Here is a 24,091-nt window from a genome sequence, read left to right as displayed (position 1 = left end):
AAAGGCTAATATAAAAACTTCACAAATACATTAGAAGAAAGAAACTTACATGTAAAAATGTATTGTTAAGGAATTTTATTCCTTAACAAAACAATAGTGAATTGAATCCAACAATATATAAAAAGGATAATACATCATGACTAGGGATTTATCTCAAGAATGTAAAATTGGTTTAATGTTTATAATCATTCAATGTAATTAACCATTAACAGAAAAACAAGATTATTTCAATAGATTAAGAAAAGCATTTGACCAAAATTGTACATCCATTCACCATAAAAACTCTCAGAAAATGAGGAATAAAAGGAAGATGTCCTCAATCTGGTTAAGGACATCTACAAAAAACCTACAGCTAACATCATACCTAATGGTAAAATATGGAGTATGTTCCCATAAGTTTGGGAACAAACCAAAGATGTTCTCTTTCACTTCTATTCAAGAATGTATTAGTTAAAGGTCCTGTCCAGCATGATAAGGCAAGAAAAAAAAAAGGCATATACGTTGGAAAGATGAAGTAAAACTATTGTATTTGTAGACAACATGATTTTTACCTTGAAAATTTTAAGTCCTTTAAAAACAACTACTAGGACCAATTAGTGAATTTATCAAAGGCATAGGATACAAGGTCAATATAAAATCCAATTTTATTTCTAAATACTTGCAGCAAGCAATTGGATAATGAAATTTAAGGATTCCATTTGTAAAAAGTGTCAAAAAACATAAATACTTATTAGTACATTTCACAAATACTAGCTAAATCTCTATACTGAAAACAATAGAATATTCCTGGAAGAAATTATAAAAGGCCTAAATAAATGGAACAATATACCCTGTTAAATGGATTGTAAAACTTGAAATTGTTAAGATGTCATTTCTCTCCAATTTTATCTAGAAATCTGGTAGAACTCCAATCCAAATTCTAACAAGCTTTTAAAAATAGAATTTGACAAGCTGATTCTAAAATTTATATGGAAATGCAAAGGACTGAGAATAGTCAAAACAATCTTGAAAAAGACCTAAAAGCTGGGCCACTTGGACCTCCTAATTTCAAGACTTACTATAAAGCTACCTTAATCAAAATGGTGTCATATTGGCAAAAAAGTAGACAAATAGATGAATGGAAGAAAATAAAGAATGCAGAAACAGATCCATACTTATAAACCCATTAATTTTTAATATAGACATTAAAGCCATTCAATCGGAAAATGATGATTCTAGATAAACTGGATACCCATATAAGAAAATAATGAACATTGACACCATACACAAACATCAACTTAAGTTGCGCCATAGATGTGAACACAAAAGCTAAAATGAGAAACTTCTAGAAGAAAGCTACTAGAGAATATCTTTGCTATCAGAGGGAATGCAAAGATTTCTTAGGGCACAGAAATCAATAAACATAAAAGGAAACAATTGGTAAATTAGACTTCATCATAATTTAAAATTTCTGCTTATTAAAGTACAGAGTTGAGAAAATGTAAAGGCAAGACATAGCCTAGTAGAAAATTTTCACAATATAGGTACCTGACAAAGGACTTGTGGTTAGGATATACAAAGAGTGCTTTTAATGAATATACAAAGGTGGTCAACTCAATAAAAATGTTGAAAATACTAGAATATACTAGAAAATACTAGAATAAAAGTGGTGAAAATGCTTAAGAAGGGAAGCTACACAAATGCCCAATAAGCACATAGAAAAGTGCTCAAATTTATTAGTTATCAAGGAAATGGGAATTAAAAACACAATGAGCTTTTAAAACCACTATTCAACCACAAAAATGGCTATAATTACAATGACTGACAACACCAAATTTTGTTGAGGATGTGGAATAACTCATATACTATTGGTGGGAGTAGAAAATATTAATAATAAAGTCACTGTGGAAAGCTAACAATCTTTTATACACTTAACTATATAATTACTATGTGACCCAGCAACCCCATTCCTATATATTTGTCTGAATGAAATGAAAGCATAGCTCCACAAAAACATTTGTACAAGAAATTTTATAGCTACTTTATTCATCATAGCCCCAAACTGGAAGCAACCCAAATTGGTGGCATTATGCAGTGGAATGCTCTTCAGCAATAAAAAATAGTGAGCTACAGATACATGAAACATGAGTGGTCTCAAAACCATTATGTACAGTGTAAAAGAGAGCACATATTTGATGTCAAGAACAGATAAACTTAGTGATAAAAATTAAAACAGAGCTTGTCTATGAGCATGTGTGAATTGATTGAAAGGGGGCATAAGGAAATTTTCCAAAGTGATGGAAATGTTCTGTATTTCGACTGATGCATTGGTTGCATGGGTATACACATTTGTCAAAACTAATCAAATTACTCCAATTAAGAAAACCTCTAAGAGAAAGTTATTTTGGGGCCAGATAGCGATGAACCCTGCAAGCCAAATTAATGAATTTGGACTTTGTCCTGTATGCAATAGGGCTTCGATGGAGGTTTTAAACCAGGGACTGAATATATTTATTTTTTTTAAGGAACACATTTCTTAGAAAAGTGTAAAAGACAGATTGGAAAGGGAAGTATCTTGCAAGTCCAGGCAAGAAGTGATGAGGCATGAAATTAGAGCAGTGGAAGTGCGTATGAGGGAGTTGACAGATGGGCGTAACATCACAGAGTCAATATCAATGGAAATATACAAGGGAGTTGGAAAGAAATAAAAAGGAGTTGGGGATGGCTTGCCATTTGCCAAGGTAAAGATCATAGTTGTGCTTTTATTGGGGAAATGGGATGAAGGGTTGAGGAGACAGGAAATAGTTTTTTTTAGATGAGGTCAAACTGCCTGCAGGACATCCATGTGGAGTTTTCCAGCTAGTCCCTGTAGATATGAATATGGAACACAGGAGAGTGAACAAGACTGTAATCAAGGCTGGAGATAAAAATTAGGTGGCCCAAGCAAATAAGCGAAGTGGGAGGGGAGAAGAGGGCCAAAGGCAGTACTACATAAGGGATCTCAAGACTAATAGCTTGTACCAAGCTTGAGAGTTCAGAGAAAATGTGTAAAGCTTCTAAATACTAAAAATACGACCTTCTCACATTTGCAAAAGCACAAATGCCCTCATGTCTTAATCCTACAGATTTCTGTCATTTTGCCTCTTGCCTTCCATCAATAACACAAGAAGGACAAAGGAGGGTAGGTTTGAGGATAACTAATTGGTGTCAATTCTCAACATCCTGTCAGGAGCCACTTTGGGCTTGAAGGAATGTAACAGAAATCACAACACAGGGCAGTGCAAATGGCACGTTTAACCAACTCTGGGAGATTGGAGCTGAGAGTTGCAGAATGCTAAGTGGCAGGTAGCATTTTTTGACTCTCCTATTTTAGTGACATCTTATTAGTCATTTGAATATCGGATGAAAACCCACGTAAAAACCTTCTTGCTTCTCTTTCTGCTGATGGTTGTGGCAGCAGGTGGTGGCGATGGTGGTGAGTCCTTAAAGTGGCATTCATGGTGACAGTGGTTGAACAGGTCCCTGAGTTCCATGAGTCCTTCAGGTAGTCCCCCTACCCACAGCTTTGAATTAAAGGAGCAGCTACCACACAGAACCTGTAGAACAGCTACTTTTGAGATAAAGCCAGGGAAAAGGACTTAGTGAAGCTTAGAGAAAAGAGATGAGGAAAGAAGAGTCGCCGAAGGCTAGGAAAGAGCACCTATACACAATGTGCTCAACTATATTGAACACTGCCAAGAGGCCAGTAGGATGAATACCTGGAATTGGCAATTATATTTGGAAATTAGGGTGTTGCTCAAGAGAATTAAGGACCATTTCCCACAGAGTTATGAAAGCCAGATTGCGAGAAGTTGAAGACTGGAGGACAAAGTGTAGACATCAAATGCACCTTTTATTTTGAAACATCACAGGAAAGAAGAATGTGTGTGTTGAGGGGGAGGCAGTACAGTAGCTTGCAGAAGAACCAGCACTGGAAAAGATTTATTAGGAAATGAAAATTTAAGAATGCTTAATGGATAAGGGAAAGGATCAAGTGGAAAAAGAGGCAAAAACTGAAGAAAGAGGAAAAAATAGAAATGGGTGGGGTGGAGAGCAGGAGAAGGAATATGAGAGCCAAAATACAGCCTGTCCCCAACATTTCAGATACACCATGGATCAGGACAAGAGGAAGCTCTCTTCCTTGGCAAGCTCCTCTTCCCTACTCTTCTTCTTTTACTCTAGGCTCCACTAACAGTTGCCTGATGTTCAGTTACACCTGAGTGGTCCCCACCTCAAACTCATGACACCCATACATCAACAACTCATTCTTTCCAAACCTTAGTCTCTCTCCTGCTTTTCATATTTCAGCAAATCACACCCTACTCCCTGCACTGGTAAATAAGGTCCGCATCTGTATGTGGCACACCAGGAGTATTTAAGGTTAATGAGGAGATACAAGACTTGAGTTAGATCAAAAGCATCCAATAGCTCCTAGGGACCAGGCCCTCTGATTCATCAACCTGGCCTCTGACCACTCTCAAGGAGCCTGTTTTCAACATCTTGGGGCCTATATCCTCTCTCATGGAGTTTTACAACCGATGCAAGCCTTAGCTTACCCCTTCTCCAGAGGCTGGAATCTTTCCTGTTGACTTGAGCTGTCTTGAAAGTGCAGTCCATCTGGGTCTTGGCTGATAACTAAGAGGCCTAAGTGCCTGCCTCATCTACCAGGTGAATGATTAACTTGGAAAAATTTTGGACAGCTAAATCCACATACTGCTTACTACCCCTGTTACCCTTGGTCACCTCGTAATATATGAGGCCTCAAATGTTCTGACCATGTGTTGCCATACTCACATCTCCAAAATATTCTTTGCCCTCTCACTCCCAGATTCCCATCCCCCAAAATCATTCCCCTGAGCCCTCAAGAATTCCCCTTTCTTTGGCTACAACTTTCCCATATTCACAGCCCTCTATCTTCTTGTCAAAACAGAGACAGGTCATTCCTCAAAGCTCTGCTTCACCTAAAATCTTCTCAAGTGGGAGCAGCTCTTTGTCTCATACGTCTTATGTTTCCCCTGCTGCTTTCAGGTTATTATTTTTTCATCTTCTTTGAGAAAAACACCCATTGATGTTTATGCCATTGGTTTATTATGGAAGATTGAAATTTGGCCCTGTTTTCAGTTATTCTGTATGCTTACTTATTTATTTTACATGGAAAATAACTTTTCCATGAGAAGCTTTTAGACCTGTTCCTAGTTCTAAGAGAATCTGCATTTTCTTTTATACTGGTTAAGTAATTACAGCTAGATCAGTGCAGTCATAATAAGCAGGTTAATTATCCCAGGGATGATGAATACATTCAACCTCCAGTGGTTATTCAATGTTAAATACAGACTCCTGAGTTCACAGTATCTCAACCTCCACTGTTACCAATTTTAAGTGAAAAAAATTCTCCTTTCTACAGAAACAAGTGCAGTTTCTGATAACAGACATGGATAATCTCAAGGTTACAAGTCAATAGTTCTTAGAACTGTTTTTTTAAATTTCTCCATATTATAGAGAAGCTTTCTGACAGTTTTAGTAATTAGAACTTAGATAGAAAGAGAATATATTGCATAAATATAGATTTAACTCAAATTTTATGCTAGCTGGTATGTAATTCTTCCCTAACATTTATTCTTCTCTATGTAAATAAAAGCTAATGGTTAACCTAGTGTCTTGTCTGTGCAAGCTACTTGTGGTAACTTCTTTGCTTTAAGTTTTCCATTAGGAGCTGCTAAAGACATAGAGCTAATGAATAATTTTAATAAGACTGAATCAAATTAATGTGCACATATATATTATATGATATATCATTAAACACATTGTATAATGTATTATAATTATATATATTCATTTTAATTGCCACAGGATAAACCATTTTTTCCCCTTCCTCATTGCTATAATCTACCAAATCGGGCCCTCCCCTGAATCCACTGAAGATATTAACACAAGTATCACTGATTTCCTCTGTATCCAAACACCTGCCATTACCCTGGATACTACATCAGCCACAAACATTCAGTGTTATGCACTGAATTGTGTCCACTCAAAATTCATGTGTTTGAAGTCCAAACCCCCAGTACCACAGAATATGACTGCATTTGGAGATAGGGTCTTTAAAGAGGTAATTAAGGTTAAATGAGGTCATTAGGGTGGGCCTTAATCCAATAAACTGATGCCTTTATAAGAGGAAGAGATTAGGACACAGACACATACAGAGGGAAGACCATGTGAAGACACAGGAAGAAGACAGCCATCCACAAGCTAAGGAGAGAGCCCTCAGAGGAAACTCACCCTGACAGCACTTTAAGTTCAGACTTCTAGCCTCCAGAATCGTGAGAAAATAAATTTATGTTGTTTAAGCTACCCAGTCTGTGGTATTTTGTTATGACAGCCCTAGCAAACTAATACATGCAGTATCTACTATGTGCCAGGCATGTTCTAAATGATTTCCCTCTATTAATTAACTCATTTAATCCTCACAGCACTTATATGAAGTGGGCAGATGGGGAAAGAGAGGCACAGAGAAATGAAATAAATTCCTAAGCTAATACAGCTAGTAAATGGCAGAATTAGAAGCCAGGTTGTCTGATTCCAGTAAAGAAGCTATTGACAATGATGCCTGGAGCCTGTAAAGCACGGGATATGCTGTTAGCCCTTATTTGGATGGAGAAACAGAAAGGTCGAGATAATTACATAAGTTTTCCACTACACTTCACTCTATTAGGTGACCTCAGTATCCATATGAAGGTTTAGTCCCTCAAATCCATGACCTCGAGCCCACCTCTGGCTACCATCCTATTACTCTTCTCTCATCTAAGGCCAAAGGGCTTTGAAAGTTATTCTCAATAGAATGTGTCCATCTACTTCCGTGTTACTCCTTAACCCACTGCAATATGGGTGCTATGCCTGCCATGTCCCTGAAGCAGCCATTACTAAGGTTACTTGCAACCTCCTTTCTGCTGAATATAATGAAAAATTTTCATTTTACTTTATTTTGTATTTTTAAATAGGTAATGCATACATATATAAAACCATATTTTAAAAGTACAAGAGTATGAAAAGAAAGTGTCTCCCTCCAATCAGTGTTTTCCAGCTTAGTTCCCTTCTCAAGGAGCAACAGCTATCACCAGTCTTTTGTGTCTCCTTCTAGATATATTTTATGCAAAAATGAATATAAATGAATGGTCTTTAATTTTTTTCAAAATCAGAAATTGAAGCATACTGAAAACACTCTTCTCCTCGTTGCTTTCACATAATCACAGAGATCTTTCCCTTTCAGTACATGTAGCACTCACTCATTCCATTGAACAACTGCATAGTGTTTTATTAATTTTATGACATGGATATATTATGATTTATTTAATCCATCTCCTTATAACCATTTTTTTTTAGTATTTATAGTCAATGTTGCAATAGATTTCTTCAAACACATGTGTCAAGAATATGTTGGAAAATATCTAGAGATGGAATTGCTAGGTCACAGCAATTTTTGATAGATACTGCCACATTGTGCTCCATAGCAGTTGTACCTTCTCCAACACAGTGTATCAATAGTGTCTTTTTGAAGTTTTTTTAATTTTTTTTAATTTTTATTTTTTGTTTGTTTTTCAGCTCATTATGGGGGTACAAAAGATCAGGCTATATACATTGCCCATGCCTCCCCATTCCCCTGAGTCTGAGCTTCAGTTGTGTCCATTCCCTAGACAGTGCACATCACACTCATCATGTAGGTGTGCACCCCTCCCCTTCCCCACCCCATCCCCCCCAGTCAGAACTTCAAGCGTGTCCATTCCCCAGGCAGTGCGCATCACACTCATCAAGTAGGTATACACCCATCCCTTCCACCCAGCCCTGACCTCTGTCCGATACCCAATTGGTGTTATTCCCAATTGTGCACTCAGGGAAACCAGTTTGCTGGTGAGTACATGTGGTGCTTATTTTTCCATTCTTGGGATACTTCACTTAATAGAATGGGTTCCAACTCTCTCCAGGAGAACCAAAGAGATGCCATATCGCCATTATTTCTAATAGCTGAGTAATATTCCATGGTATACATATACCACATTTTGCTAATCCATTCATGAATGCCCATGATGGGCATTTGGGTTGTTTCCACATGTTTGCAATTGTGAATTGTGCTGCTATAAACATTTGAGTGCAGGTGTCTTTTTTATAGAATGACTTTTGTTCTTCTGGGTAGATGTCTAATAATGGGATTGCTGGATCGAATGGTAGGTCTACTTGAATCTGTTTAAGGTATCTCCACATTGCTTTCCACAGGGGCTGCACTAGTTTACAGTCCCACCAGCAGTGTATAAGTGTACCTATCTCTCCACACCCACGCCAACATGTATAGTTTTGGGACTTTTTGATAAAGGCCATTCTCACTGGAGTTAAGTGATATCTCATTGTGGTTTTGATTTGCATTTCCCTGATGATTAGAGATGTGGAACAGTTTTTCATATGTTTGTTAGCCATTTTTATATCTTCTTTTGAAAAATTTCTATAATTTGTATTTTTAAAATTTTAACTAAGGTTGAGCATTTTCTTGTATATTTAAGGGTCACGTAGGTTTCCTTTGAACTAGCAGTTCCTGGCAATGAATACTTTTTGAACATTATCTTACGTGATACCTGTTCAGAGTTGAATTATGATGATCAATGCTTTTTTCTGGATGTACTCTATTTCCTTGGATTTCATAGCACCACTGGTGCATTTTCCCTTCTTTCTCTCTGACTACTCCTTCTCGGTGTCTCCTGTGGGGCTCTCTCCCTTTGCTTATCTCTTAAATGCTGTTTTTCTGGGCCCTATCCTATACAGAGCAGGAACTACAGTGAGGCAAGCAAGACACCCAGGGCACCAATTAAGGAGGTGCTCGCTCTCAGGGTGGTGCAAATACAAGGTCAGCACTTGTGCAGCCCGGAGAGTGAGTGCATGGAGGGATAGGTAATCATAATAATAGTAAGCACATCCTCGCAGTTCCCCCTTCATTTGCTGTTTCTTGAATATTTCTTTAAAACTGTTTTTTTTTTTAGCTTTAGGTAATAAGCACTTTTGATATCAAAGAGAAAATGAGAGATTTGGATTCCTAGGAACTGAATGTTATGTAACTCTAGGTGAGTCATTGTTCTGTAGTAAAGGAGAATAGTCTCAAATTTTATTACAGGTTGTCGAGGGTGGCAGTAGATAAAGATGATAACACGATTCTTCTTCTCTTTTCCATTTGTGAGAAAAGGAATGTATTTTGCTATGATATGGCACATAAATTTAAAATAATTCCATTATTGAACATGGGTTTAGTAAAGACCTCAGAATATACATTTACTAATTATCATATTATGTCATGTGGTTTCATAATGTTATAGATTAAGGATGTGTTTCAAATAGTAGTTTCACTGCACTGTTTGTGAACAGTACAGGCTCTATGATTAATACTACAGTCTGAATGGAAAAAGAAAGTATTGGTCTGAAAGTCTCTTACGGGAATTTGAGAATAGTAGCTTACATTTTGTTTGCCTGTGACCAAAACAGTATTAGATTGAAAACCAACTGACTGAATATAAATAATTAAAATAATTTCTGAAGTTTGTTTTTATTTGATAGGTTTGAACTCTAAAGGTTAATATTTATGCTACTATTATATTTTCTTAGACACCAAAATAACCAAAATTTGGAGAAGTAGTTGTAAGAAGCGATGCCCAGTATGATGGTTAATTTCGTGTCAACTTGACTGGTCCAAGATACTCAGAGAATTAGTTAAACACTATTTCTGGGTGTGTTTGTGAGGACGTTTCCAGAAGAGATTAGGATTTGAATTGGTGGACTGAGTAAAGCAGACATCCCTCCCCAGGGTGGGTGGGCATCATCCAATCTGTTGGGGGCCCTAATAGAACTAAAAGACAGAGGAAGGTTGAATTAATTCTGCCTGACTGCATGAACTGGGACATCGATCTTCTCCAGTCCTCAGTATTCCATGTTCTCAGGCCTTTGGACCCAGACCGGAATCTATACCATTTGCTCTCCAGCTCTCAGGCCTTTGAACTAAAACACTGGCTTTTTTGGGTCTCCAGTTTGCAGAAAGCAGATCATGGGACCTCTCAGCCCCCACAATTACATGTGAGCAAATAACTCATATAAATTTCTTTCTAGAGAGATAATCTTCATAAATCTGTATTTTTATGTATATGTATACTTATAGATCTATCTATTACATACATATACCATTGATTCTGTTTCTCTGGAGAACTCTGATTAATAGTACACCCTACTAGGATAACAAGATTCAAAGGGTCAGTTTTTCAAAGACCTTGACAACTAGGTTGTCACATTAGAGCATATATTACATATATTTGTGCCTTTTATGAAAATATAGATTCTAAAATCTAAACAGTAAGTGGTTAATATTTAATAATTAATTACTACAATAAAGGATTCTTTAGCATAAGTTTATATCTGATTACCTTTTGATATTTTTATCAATAATCTTTAGCCACTAAATCCATTGCTTAATGTTATCCTGATTTTCCCTCCAAGGGTATAAAAACCAAAACATTGTGAATATTTTCTTTGAGCCAGATGGCTTCCAGATTTTATATATATATATATATATATGTATATGTATATATGAATGACTCTCCTTTTATAGGGCTTCCAAGATGTTTGATTTGGAAAATTCCTGAAAGTGGTTTTACTTCCTTTCTAAATCTTCTCATTCTGCAAGTTGATCTTTTATAATTTGAAGCCTTTTTATGAATAATTTTTGTGTCATTCTTTTTTATTTAATGGGTACAATACCTTATTTAGCTAAAGATATTACGATACTTTATTGAACTTTTATTCTATTTGTATAGTGTATGCTTTATTCAGGTTGTATTTTTTCTGTTTGTTGGCTTTGGTCTCTCTCTTCTATATTCAAATTCTATATTCTGAAAAAAATCCAGAATTGCATAAACTTTTATTGTCTATTCATTTTCAAGATGGAAGATTAAAAGACAATTTGGAGGACTTTTGTTTCTAGAAATTATTGACTAGCTTGTTTCAGAACAATAATCCTGAAGAGATGAGCTAGCAAAACTGCATTAAACATGCAAAACAGCTTTCTGAAGGCATCAGAGTCACCAAGACAGCAAGAACATGCAGAGCCAATATCTCAGAGAAAAAAAAAAGACCAGAGTGGAAAGATATATTTTGTAGCAATTTTGAGTGGCAAAAAAAGTAGAGTATAGGCCATGCTATGGAGGTATAGCCCAGGTAAACACTCTTGGACTTCCACAGACACGAAAAGGATGCCTAAGAGTTAGGGTAACCCAGAAATATTCCAACTCTCACAAAGTTAGAAGTTTAACTTTGGATCAACCAAGTCTTTGATTGTATTAAGGTGGTCTTCTTAGACCAACTCACTGCCAGAAGCAAGAATAAGTCTTCTGTGGAGGAATACAACATCATCCAGAGCATCAAATTACCTCTAAAAATTTCATACACATTGTCTAGCATTAAATGAAAAATAACCAATCATGAACATAAAAACATGAATTGACCAAAACCTAATAGAAAAATAAGCACACAGGAAAATTGGAAAATGTGGTTAACCAAGCACGGACTTCAAAGTAGCTGTGATTAGTATTTTCAAGAATTTAAATGACAAGATAAATTTAAGCAGGTAACTGGAAATATGAACTGTTATCAAATGGAAATTCAAGAAGTGAAAAATACTATACCTGAAATTAAGAATTTGATAGATGGATTTAATAGCACATTAGACACAGCTTTATTTATTTTTTTTTTCTGCTACTTTCTTTTTTTTTTATTTCAGCTCATTATGGGGGTACAAAAGTTCAGGTTATATATATTGCCCATGCCCCCCCATCCCCCCGAGTCTGAGCTTCAAGCGTGTCCATTCCCCAGACAGTACACATCGCACTCATCATGTAGGTATGCACCCATCCCCTCCCCCCACCCCATCCCCCCCAGTCAGAACTTCAAGTGTGTCCATTTCCTAGACAGTGCACATCACACTCATCATGTAGGTATGCACCCATCCCCTCCCCCCATCCCATCACCCCCAGTCAGAACTTCAAGCGTGTCCATTCCCCAGGCAGTGCGCATTGCACTCATCAAGTAGGTATACACCCATCCCTTCCCCCCAGCCCCCACCTCTGTTCGATACTCAATTGGTGTTATTCCCAACAGCTTTATAAAGAATAATAAACTGGAAGGTAGATCAGAAGAGGATATCCAGACTGTGGATAGCAGAAGGATGAAAAATACAAATAGCATAAGAGACATATGGAATGCAATGGAAAAGTCTAATATTAGTATGATTGAAGTTACAGATTGAGGTAGAGAGAGAATAGAGCAGAAATAATGTTTGAAGAGATAATTTTTGGAAATTAATAAAAGATTTGTGCTATAGATTCAGTAAATGATATAAGTCCAAAGCAGGAAGAATACAAAGAAATCATACTGAGGCATATAGTAGTAAAACTGCTGAAAACCAAAGTCGAGGAAAGCACAATGTTTAATATGATTTAAAATATTATCAGAATTAAACTATATAAAAATAACAAAAAAGGTGGGAAAGAAGTAAATGGAGTAAAAGAGTTCCATGGTCTTTATTTTCTATGAAGTGGTATCACTTTTCATTAGACTTCAGTAAGTCAAGGATGTATGTTGTAATTTTAAGGATAAACACTGAAGAGTAGGAGAAAAATGGAGTCCTAAAAAGCAATAGAAGGAGGAAAATAATCAAAATATGCAATCCAAAAGAAGTCAAGAAGGAGAGAAATAAAACAAAAGCAATGAAACACATAGGAAAGAAATAATAAGAAGGATTAGACTCTAAGGCTCATGTCACCATTGTTTCTGGAAGCAGAATCAGCTTTTGAAGAAAATCTATGATGCAATTTTTTCTTGCATTACTTTTTAAAAGTCGTTTTGTCTTCTTTTTTTTTTTTTTTGAGACAGAGTCTCACTCTGTTGCCCAGGCTAGAGTGAGTGCCGTGGCATCAGCCTAGCTCACAGCAACCTCAAACTCCTGAGCTCAAGGGATCCTCCTGTCTCAGCCTCCCGAGTAGCTGGGACTACAGGCATGCACCACCATGCCCGGCTAATTTTTTCTATATATATTTTTAGCTGTCCATATAATTTCTTTCTATTTTTAGTAGAGATGGGGTCTCGCTCTTGCTCAGGCTGGTCTCGAACTCCTGAGCTCAAACGATCCGCCCACCTCGGCCTCCCAGAGTGCTAGGATTACAGGCGTGAGCCACCGCGCCCGGCCAAAGTCGTTTTGTCTTCTAGAAGATTTTTATAATTACACAATTATTATATTATAGTTATTTGATGTTTTTCAGTACTTTTGACCTGAATATCCATTACACTCAGTTTTAATGGAAAATATTGGAAAACAATCTTTACTTTTTAAATTTTTTTTGAGAACTGATTTACTTTAAAAGGATTATGCAGGACCAAACTGTTACCTGAATCTATAGGTATGCTTTTTGAGGCTTTCTTGTAGGCCACGCATTCATAAAATGATCCTTTATAGACTCTGGATCAAGTTTTTCCTATAACTTGCAGTCTGATATTTGCCTCCCAGTATTCTGTAAGTGCCAGCATTTCTTATTGAATTTATGCATTCATTGGTAACCCTGTCAGATACTTGTATAACACAGCTTTTTCAGATTTGAAAAAAAAATCCCCTTATGGTTGCAAGTATTCTAAGGAAATCAAATGCACACAAAAGTGACTAAGTTATACAGCTGTTTTATTATAACTATTTTGTAAAAACTGGCTTGTACAGTATGGAGTCATCTATTCTAAAATTGTTTTTCTAACATATCTACAAATCAATGAAAATTGACATTTGTAATAATGACCCTGAGGACATCGTGAAGAAAAAAATTAAACGTGTTATTTTTGGTTTTAGTGCTCAGTTTATTTTGTTTTAGGATAATTCTTTTAAAACTGATAACCTAGGAATTGACTATTACGCCAAAGCACTTATTTCTCAGACCACACTTTACACTAGAGATTGTACTATACTATAATTTGCGGTTATTCTTTTTCTTTTTTTTTTTTTTTTTTTTTTTTTTTTTGAGATGGAGTCTCGCTCTGTCACCCTGGCTAGAGTGCAGTGGCATCATCATAGCTCACTGCAACCTCAAACTCCTGGGCTCAAGCGATCCTCCTGCCCTCAGCCTCCCATGTAGCTGGGACTACAGGCATGTGCTACCACGCCTGGCTAATTTTTCTATTTTTGGTAGAGATGGGTCTCGCTCTTACTCAGACTGGTCTCCAACTACTGACCTCAAGCAATCCTCCCGCTTTGGCCTCCCAGAGTGCTAGGATTACAGGTGTGAGCCACTGCACCTGGCCCTGCAGTTATTCTTGAGATGCTGGTAGTAAGGATTTTTAAAAAAATTTTGGAATCTCCTATTGATCCAAAAATCATAAAAATCATCTCAGTACCTAAGAATAAGACTGATGTTCAATCTATACACTGGCAGGTCTGTATTGATTGTTAAAGTAGTGAAATATTACCTTATTGGTTAGTAAATGACCTTGCTCCAGAGACCAGCTGTTGCTCTACAATGGCCCTGGTTCCATACTCTTGACATCTTTCAGGGCCCTAATCCATGGCTTATGCTGTTACAGTTGGTTAATGTTTTGAGTAACATCACACGTAAGGATACTAATGTTGCTAAAAATGAGTTATAAAACACATTTAGCCACTCGTGTAAGCATATATGGCAAAAAGAGGCACCTAGCAACTCCTCACAGGGTTCTACATCCTCTCTCAGAGTACACAGATGCACATTTTGAATGGAGCTTTTTATAGTGGTCTATATGACTGATTTGGTCATGCAGTTTATTCATGACTCTAGAAGTAGTAATTTTGGTTTAACCAGACATTTTAATTTATGTTCCTCCAGAAGGACAAAGATTCTTGCACAAATCATTTATTAGGAAAGTAGTTCCCAGGAAATTCCAGTAGAGAAATATGGAGGTGAGACAGAGAAGGAAAGGCAGCCAATAAAGTTTTTCTGTCTTTTTTTTTTCCTAGGCACAACTGTGTGCTGCTTTTGTTTTATTTTGAAGTACTGTGGGGGTACAAACGTTTTTGGTTACAGGGATTGCTTTTGTAATGCTTGAGTCAGGGTTATAAATGTGCCAATCACCCAGAGAGTGTTCATTGTACCCATTAGGAAGGTTTTTGCTCATTCCCTCCTCCCCCTCCTCCTGACTGACTTCTGTTGAGTTTTACTTCCTTCTATGCACATATGTGCTCATCGGCTAGTTCCAATTTAATAGTGAGTGCATGTGGTGTTTGTTTTTCCATTCTTGAGATGCTTCATTTAGGAGAATGGTCTCCAGTTCCATCCAGATTGTTGAAAAAGGTATTAATTCATCTTTTTTATGGCTGAGTAGTACTCCATGGTGCACATATACCACATTTTATTAATCTACTCATGAATTGATGGGCACTCGGGTTGATTCTGTATCTTTGCAATTGTGAATTGTGCTGCAATAAACAATTGAGGGCAGGTGTGTGTCTTTTTGATAAAATGGGGACTTCTTTTCTTATGGGTAAATACCCAGTAGTAGGATTGCTGGTTTGAATGGTAGGTCTACTTCTTTTAGTTCTTTGAGGAATCTCCACACTGTTTTCCATAGAGGTTGTACTAATTTGCAGTCCCACTAACAGTAGATAAGTGTTCCTTTCTCTCTGCATCCACACAGCATCTATTGTTTTTGGACTTTTTTTTTTTTTTTTTTTTTTTTTTTTTGAGACAGAGTCTCACTCTGTTGCCCGGGCTAGAGTGAGTGCCGTGGCATCAGCCTAGCTCACAGCAACCTCAAACTCCTGGGCTCAAGTGATCCTCCTGCCTCAGCCTCCCGAGTAGCTGGGACTACAGGCATGCGCCACCATGCCCGGCTAATTTTTTCTATATATATATTTTAGTTGGCCAGATAATTTCTTTCTATTTTTTTTTTAGTAGAGATGGGGTCTCTCTCTTGCTCAGGCTGGTCTTGAACTCCTGACCTTGAACTATCCACCCGCCTTGGCCTCCCAGAGTGCTAGGATTACAGGCGTGAGCCACCGCGCCCGGCCGTTTTTGGACTTTTTAATAAAAACCATTCTAACAGGGCTAAGGTGATATCTCATTGTGGTTTTAATTTGCATTTTCCTGATAATTAGTAATGTTGAGCATTTTTTCATGTGTTTATTGGCCATTAATCTATCTTCTTTTGAAAAGCTTCTGTTCATGTCTTTTGCCCAATTTTAATGGGGTTATTTGATTTTTACTTGCTGATTTGTTTGCATTTTTTGCAGATTCTGGTTATTAGTCCTTTATTGGATGTATAGCTTGCAAATATTTTGTCCCATTTTGTAGGTTGTCTATTTGCTCTATTGATTGTTTTCTTGGCTGTGCAGAAGCTTTTTAATTTAATCAAGTGGCATTTATTTTTGTTGTTGCTGTGATTGCCATTGGGGTCTTCCTTATAAATTCTTTGCCTAGGCTGATATTTAGAAGGGTTTTTCCAACATTTTCTTCTAGAATTCTTATGGTTTCATGCCTTACATTTAAGTCTTTTATCCATCTTGAATTAATTTTTGTGAGTGGTGAGAGATATAGATCTGGTTTCATTCTTCTGCATGTGGCTAAATAGTTGTCCCAAAACCATTTATTGAATAGGGATTCCTTTCTCCAGTATATATTATTGTCTGCTTTGTCAAAGATCATTTGGCTGTACGTGGATGGTTTTATGTCTGGGTTTTCTGTTTTGTTCCATTGGTCTATGTCTCTATTTTTGTGCCAATACCATGCTGTTTTGGTTACTACAGCATTGTAGTATAATTTGAAGTCTGGTAACATGATGCCTCGAGATTTGTTCCTTTTGCTTAGGATTGCTTTGGATATTTAGGCTCTTTTCTGGTTCCAAACAAAGTGTAGAATTATTTTTTCTAGATCTGTGAAATATGACTTTGGTATTTTGATGGTGATTGCACTGAATCTGTAAATCACTTTAGGAAGTATGGACACACAAAAAATAAAATACCTAGGAATATACTTAACCAAAGAAGTGAAAAGTCTCTACAAAGAGAACTATGAAACACTGAGGAAAAAAGTTGCTGATGATACAAACAAATGGAAAAACATATGCTCATGGATCAGTAGAATCAACGTTGTTAAAATAAAGTGTCTTTTATCAAGCAAGATGCCACTGTGGGAGACTAGTGCTTCATTTCATTGGAGAAATCTGTAAGCCAGTAACAGATTACAAATCTTTAAAGTTATCCCACCTGCTATGGCTTGGATATGGTTTGTTTGTCTCCACCAAAATTCATGTTGAAATTTGATCCCCAGTGTGGTGGTGTTGGGAGGTAAGGCTTTGTGGGAGGTGTTTGGGTGATGAGGGCAGATCCCTCATGAATGGCTTGGTTCTAGTCTCATGGCAGTCCGTGAGTTTTCACTCTTGCTAGACTGGATTGGTTTGCAGGAGACTGGGTTGGTTCTTGCAGGAATGGATTAGTTCATGTGAGAGTGAGTTATTGAAGTGACAGGACACCCTTGAAGTTTCCCCCTCTTCACATGTGTCTGCTTCCCCTTTGACCTTATTCACCATATTGTGACACAGCACAAAAGCTCTCACCAGAAGCCAGGGCCATTCCCTTGAATTTCTCACCCTGAAGAACTGTGAGTTAAAAACTCTTTTCTTTATAAATTATCCAATCTTAGGTATTATGTTATACAAACACAAAAAAACTAAGACACCACTCAAAGTGTTAGAGACCTGGGGAATAAATATCCCTAATGCAGTTTGTCATGATTTGAGGTCTCCAGAGGCATTAATTCTCTAGCACTTCTGACCTACTGTGCAGTAGGCCGAGCTGGCCTAAGTTACTAGCAAAAGCTCTCTGGCAAAGAGATGCAGACACTGGAAATTGGAAATCACTGGGGCAAGATTGAAACTATAATAGTAAGGTCTAATAAGACCTGCTAATCTAAGCTTTAGCCAAGAGATGCTCACAGCAAACTCTTGCTGGCTCCATCACTACCACCTTACCTTACTACCCCCAAGGTGAAATGTACTGAGGACTGATCAACTTCAAGAGGCACATTTTTTCTCATTTGGTCATATTTTCTAGGGAGTGAAGCCTTAGCAGAAGAGAAATAAATGAGCTTGCATTGGAATATGTCCCTTGTATTTTTTTATATATATATTTTTATTTAAGCTTATTTTGGGGGTACAAAAGTTCAGGTTATATATATTGCCCATGCCCCGCCCCATTTCCCCGAGTCAGAGCTTCAGGCGTGTCCACTCCCCAGACAGTGCACATCACGCTCATCATGTAGGTATACACCCTCCCTTGTATTTTTTAAATAATATTCTTCCAGGTATTTTAGCAAAAGTGGATTGGGGCTATGTTACCCTTCCTTTAGAGAAATCTCAACCATCATTTTTTTCTTTGAATCCCCACTTTAGCTCCTGAAAAACAACTTCTTCCTTAAAAAAAAAAAAAAACAAACCCAAAACAAAAACCAAAAACAGTAGTGGTCATGGGAAACTAAAGCTGCTGCCACTTGGGAAAAGGCTTAGCCATCTCTTTTTCTCTTTGAATGTCTTTACTCCATCCTGTCTCTTTGATGTGGGGAGGGAGAGTAAGAAGCATGCATCTCTTTGCTAGAGAGCTTAGGACCAGCTCTGTTCTAGAAAGGTCTAGAGTGAACTATTTAGGTAAAATTTCTCTTAATATTGGGGCACTCTCTGATTCTGGCTTTTATGCTCTTGGGTTTGCTACTTCTTGATATTGACCATCTGATTAGTCAGGCTTGTGATTTGTTTATGGACTTTGTGGAAAATAAAGGAAAAATTAACCATTTGACCTGCTTTGATTCTAGGGCCTCAGCTTAGATAAAATAATAAGAATTATTATTATTATAGTAATGTGAATTTATTGTGCCCTTACTCGGTGGTCCAGTGGTATGTACTTTGTATGGATTGGCTTGTTTAATCCTTACAACAGCTCTCTAAAGTTGGTAGTATTATTATATCCATTTTATAGATGAGTGCTTCACTGAATCCACCAGATTTTTCCAATAAAAAGGAAAACTTTTCTTTTTGCGAGTAATGCAAGGGTGATATGTTGACACCATCTAAACATCCTGTTACCAATGACCCTTTAATCAGTGGCTTTAACTTTCTTATATTAACCAATTATTGCATTATAGTTGCAAAAATGTGGTTTTCTATTTCTATCAGTCCTTTTACATTTATTAACTGTCATCCTTCTGTAGAAAACAGCATTCCTGTTTTTCCTGCTCTTCTTTCCACTGAGCATCAGTTGGACCCATGGATTTTTGTTTATTCAGCCTTGTAATAATTTATGGCCATTATTCTTTTTGGTGCTCAAATTGTCTCAGAGTTTTCCCAAAGGAGTTTCTTCAAGCTGGCTATGTCCTTCCAATACTCTTTGACTGATTTTTTTACTTTTGGCACAGTAAAAGGCGTCATGCTCACTCCCATATTCTCCCTGCCCTAGGTCTGTAATCAGCCATTTCTCTAAAGAATCCCATTTCTTCTCAGAGGGAAATGGTACTTAGACACCAAATCTGGGCATTAGGTATGTTCACTGCCACTGGGTGTCATTGTGTCCAGACCCCATCAATAAAAATAGCCAAAAAGGATCTTTTGTCAAAAAATAATGAGTTCATTTTGATATGTTCATTTTCATTATTCTGATGGATAATCCCCCAAAAGAGCTGGATTTACAGCTGTTTGTGCCTTTTGTGCTATGCCTATTGTGAGCTCTCTTATCTCTATATCTGTAGTGGCTATTGGAAGATATTGCAATTTTACCTCTTTCTCTTCCAGACATCTTTTCTGATATCTTTGGTCCCAGAAAATATTTCCATGACTATTCTCCAGGCTGCCTTTTTTCTGCTGCTGTTTTTGCCCCCCTTTTACATCCAGGCAAGGGCTGGACACTAATAAAACAAGGAGTGCCATCTCGGAAAGACACTACATCCTTGGTTGCTAAGAGCACATCACATTTCAAGGACATAGCTTGGCTGTTTGAAAGGTGTGCAACCTTCAATAGCTTTCGGCCAGATTTTCTGTTCAAAGACATCACTTTGTTATCCTCAAGGGTTCTCTTATAAAACTACATCTTCTCTAGCTTGGTCTCATCTTGCTTTTTTTTTGTGAACATTTTGTTTGCATTTGAAATTTAATTTTTTAAAAGGTGGTTTAATACAAAACATTGCTAACTATTCCTCATATTTTTGGTACAATATTTGTTTAAACAGTTTATTATTTTTTCAATAGTGATAATGGTATTTGGGTCTGCACTAATTCATATGTAGCACTTATTTAGATCCCATTGGCATGGTGGCTTCTCTTCTTTCCTTATCCTTTCCTATGGTGGCAGGAAAAGGGGTTAGATAATTATGAGTTCTCTTTTTCTACTGTCAGGTTTTGTTATTGTTGTTCTCTTTAGTTTGTTCAAAGGATTGGAATCCTCAGACCCAATCCACTTTTCAGAGACTCTGTTCCATGTTTCCTACTACATTTTTTGTATTAATTTCTTTTGTGAGCCTCCTATCCTATTTCCCATCAACTATCTTTTGTTTCCATCTTTAGCAAGGTGGCTAGGAGCTTGGTTTCTGGAGATAATCTCTAGCTTTGTTGTCTCAGGCAGGCTACTTAATCTTTCTGTGATTAATCTTCATTTCCTATCTAGAAATAAGGGATAATAATAGTACCTACCTCATAAAGTTGTTGTAAGGATTAATTGAATAATCCATGTAAATCACGTAAAATGGCACCTCACATACAGAAAGCATCAATAAATGTGAGACTCTATTGTTATTATATACTGGTGCCTACAGGCTGCAAAAGACAACATTTGTCTGCTTCTAGGAGCAAATCCCTGTCCGTCATCCTTCCACAAATAAATTCAACAAGATTCCACCACCTCTACTCTTCACATAGAGGCAAAGGTATCTCACCTGAGTAAATGACAAGTGAGAGATATAGGTAAGAGGGAAGAAGGGGAAGGTCAAGGGGAAAATTGTTCCTTCCTAGACACATTGACCTTATTGTCTATCATGTCTTTCTGGATATAGGATTTGAACTCAGCATCCTATATTTTTATTTGCTAAATCTAGTGACCCTATCTGGAGATCCTAGTGACCAGGAACCAGTATATAAGTCTCTGTCTGAGGATACCATGATTCAGTACAAAGAACAGCTGTAGTAGATGCTGTCATGTGCTGCTCTCTCCCTTGGCCCTGACTGGTCAGCATGTTCCAGCTCACTTCCAGCTGTCAATGTCTGCATTTCTGGGCCTGAGTGCTTTTTTTCTAAACTGGAAAGGCAGAAGAGAAATATTAGTTAAATAATCCGTGCCCCTTCACCTCAGTAGCCCTCAACCAATGACTGTCAGAAGTTGGGGTATAAATGCCCTAGTCCCTTGCCCTTTGTGTGAGATAATTCTGAGGCATTTATTTGACACCATTTTCCAAAGTTTTCTCTCAGGGTTAAGCTCCAGTTCTCCAGTTGCTGCTATGGTGGTTGGCTTTATAATGGACCTTCTCTTTGAACATGTTGCCTTCCCTTCCCGGTATTCTCTCCTCACGATGTTCTCAGTGGTCTCTGTGCCTCTCAAAAACACAGCTAGCAATAGAATCCTCATGTCAAGGTCTGACTGTTGGAAATCCAAATAAGATATGAGCTCTTAGTGTCTCTTTTGTTTTCAGAATCTTTTTGATAATGCCTGTATTGTGTTAACCCCTTTGATCAATGCCACTACTTGAGTGCAGTGAGTGTATGTGTTTTGTTCTTAAAAGAAAATTTAAAAAACTCTCTCCAATTGATATATATTGTTTCAGAAAGGTCTTTCATTTTTTATGCCTGGCTTGCATTTCAGTAATTGTCTGGTCTGCATTATTGACAGTGAATAACCTGCTTCTTTCTTTAGGATGCCAAGAGATTGGCTTGTGATTGGATATCACAACCAGCTCTTGCGCAACAAATGAAAGGCCTTCCACTTCTGCTTGCGAGGAACTCTAAGAAAGGTAGGATAATATGCAGCAAAATTACTTGCCTCTTTGAGGTGGCATAGAATATAATTAAAATAAAGAACTGACATCTTATGTGACAGAGTCTGAGTAGGAAGCATAGCATTTATCACCTCCTGTTCGCTAGCTTTTCTTTGGGGAAAAAAAAAGTCATCAAGATTTTAACATGGGTGACGCCTACTCACCTGGCTTGGCTTAAGCTAAAAAAACAATGAAAATGTTGGGGTGTGGAATAACATGCCAGATATGCAATTTGGCCATGTTATGGCTTAAACACTAAAACAAAAATTTACTTTTCCAGAAAAGGAGTTAGTAAATTTGAACTATATATTGAAAACTAATCAAGGTGTAAATACTGTAAGGAAAGTGGGGCATGGATTACTGTCAGTGCCTAAGTGTGGAGAGAGATGGCAATCTCAGTTCCTTAGGATTACATCAGGAGAGTCCTGAGGGCTAGAACTCAATGTATATACAGATTCTTAGGAACAAACCTATCGCATGAAGCATGATGTATGTGAATAATGAAGAAGGTTATATAGGGATTTTACTATGTTTACCTTATAATAACTATTTTTTATCTCCTATAATTATTCCTAAAGGGAAAACTTTTGAAAACATTGACCTGATTCTCCAAAGAGGAGTAAGAATTAAATTTCCTAAATTCCAGAGTCTTGCTGAAGAACTCATCTGAGAACTCAAGATCCTTCAAATCTAGGCCTCAGCTGAGACCACAGCATCCTTTCTTTCCTAAATACAGTTTCTGAGTGGGAGGCTCTCAATGTAATACTGACGTAGGTGTGAACATTCAGTGTTTAAAGTCATGGGAAGCAACTTAAATTAAATTGCCTTGAGATTTTTTTAAGCTTTGAAATTTCTATTTTAGATATTTTAAAAAAGAGGGATGGGGAGAGAGAAAGAGAAACAGCTTGTTCACTGAGCTTTTTGTCTATCCGCTTCCCCTACCTCTCAACTCTCTGGGAATCAGCAATCATTTTATCAACACTAGCACAAGTCTGTCAGTACTGGAGAAAATGTACTTTTTGGTGTGTGCTTTTTGTATTGGTGGCTATCGTGAAAAAACTCTTATCAGTAAGGTCTTCTTTTATACCAAGTAGAGTCACAGCCATCATCAAGAGAAGCTATATTTACAAGGCCATGTTCCCTTGCAAGCTTGCTTGTACAATCTGCTCCTGAACATCCCATCTGGCATGGATTTAAGAGATTCAAGACATGGGCTTACTTAAAGTAATATATGTTTTTTTCAATCAGAGATTCTCATCCTGAGGAATGAAAGATTCTACTCCTACTTGTATTAAGCTTTCAGAATTCCTCTATTTAAGTTATTGATCTGAATTGATTTTGATGTCCAGAAAGGTAGCAAAAGAGACATATAATGTAAAAGAGAATGGTTCTAAACTGAAACTGGCTATCAACCCATCTACGAATAATATTTTTCAAAACAGTGTTTGGCAAACCTCAAGCTTCCATGGGTTTACTTTATGTCTTGAGTCTCCTAGTTATTTTTGTTTACATTGATCAGTGGATTCAGATTGAGTCTGTCTCCTTAAGTTTATCCATAATGTTCATCTGGAAAATGAACAGCAGCAGTACTAGTGCCTGGCAAGTAGTGGGTGCTAAATGAATATTTGTGGAATGAAAAAATCCTTTACATTTTAGTAGCATTACACAGTTTTCAAGTTGCTTCTTACAAGTAGCTAGAGAAGAAACTGAGGATTCTATATCCCTGATTCTACACCTTGACTAAAATTGCCCAGCTGGCAAGTGGCAGTTAGGATTTAAACTCAGATTATATAAATGGAAGACCATACCTTGACTCTATCAGGCGTGGAGGCATGGAATGCAAGACACCTTTGGGGAAGAGTTCATTTTAATGGTAATTTAGGCCATGTTATATAAGGGGATAATAGGCAACTATTCTGGAATGGTAAATTTTGGCTATGTTGTAGAGAGCCTTGAATGGCAGGCTAATGTGTTTGGACTAC

The sequence above is a fragment of the Eulemur rufifrons genome, chromosome 30 (genome assembly GCF_041146395.1).
Source record: "Eulemur rufifrons isolate Redbay chromosome 30, OSU_ERuf_1, whole genome shotgun sequence".
NCBI classification, from domain to species: Eukaryota; Metazoa; Chordata; class Mammalia; order Primates; family Lemuridae; genus Eulemur; species Eulemur rufifrons.
The sequence above is the reverse complement of the archived record's forward strand: the minus strand, read 5'-3'. Positions refer to the sequence as shown.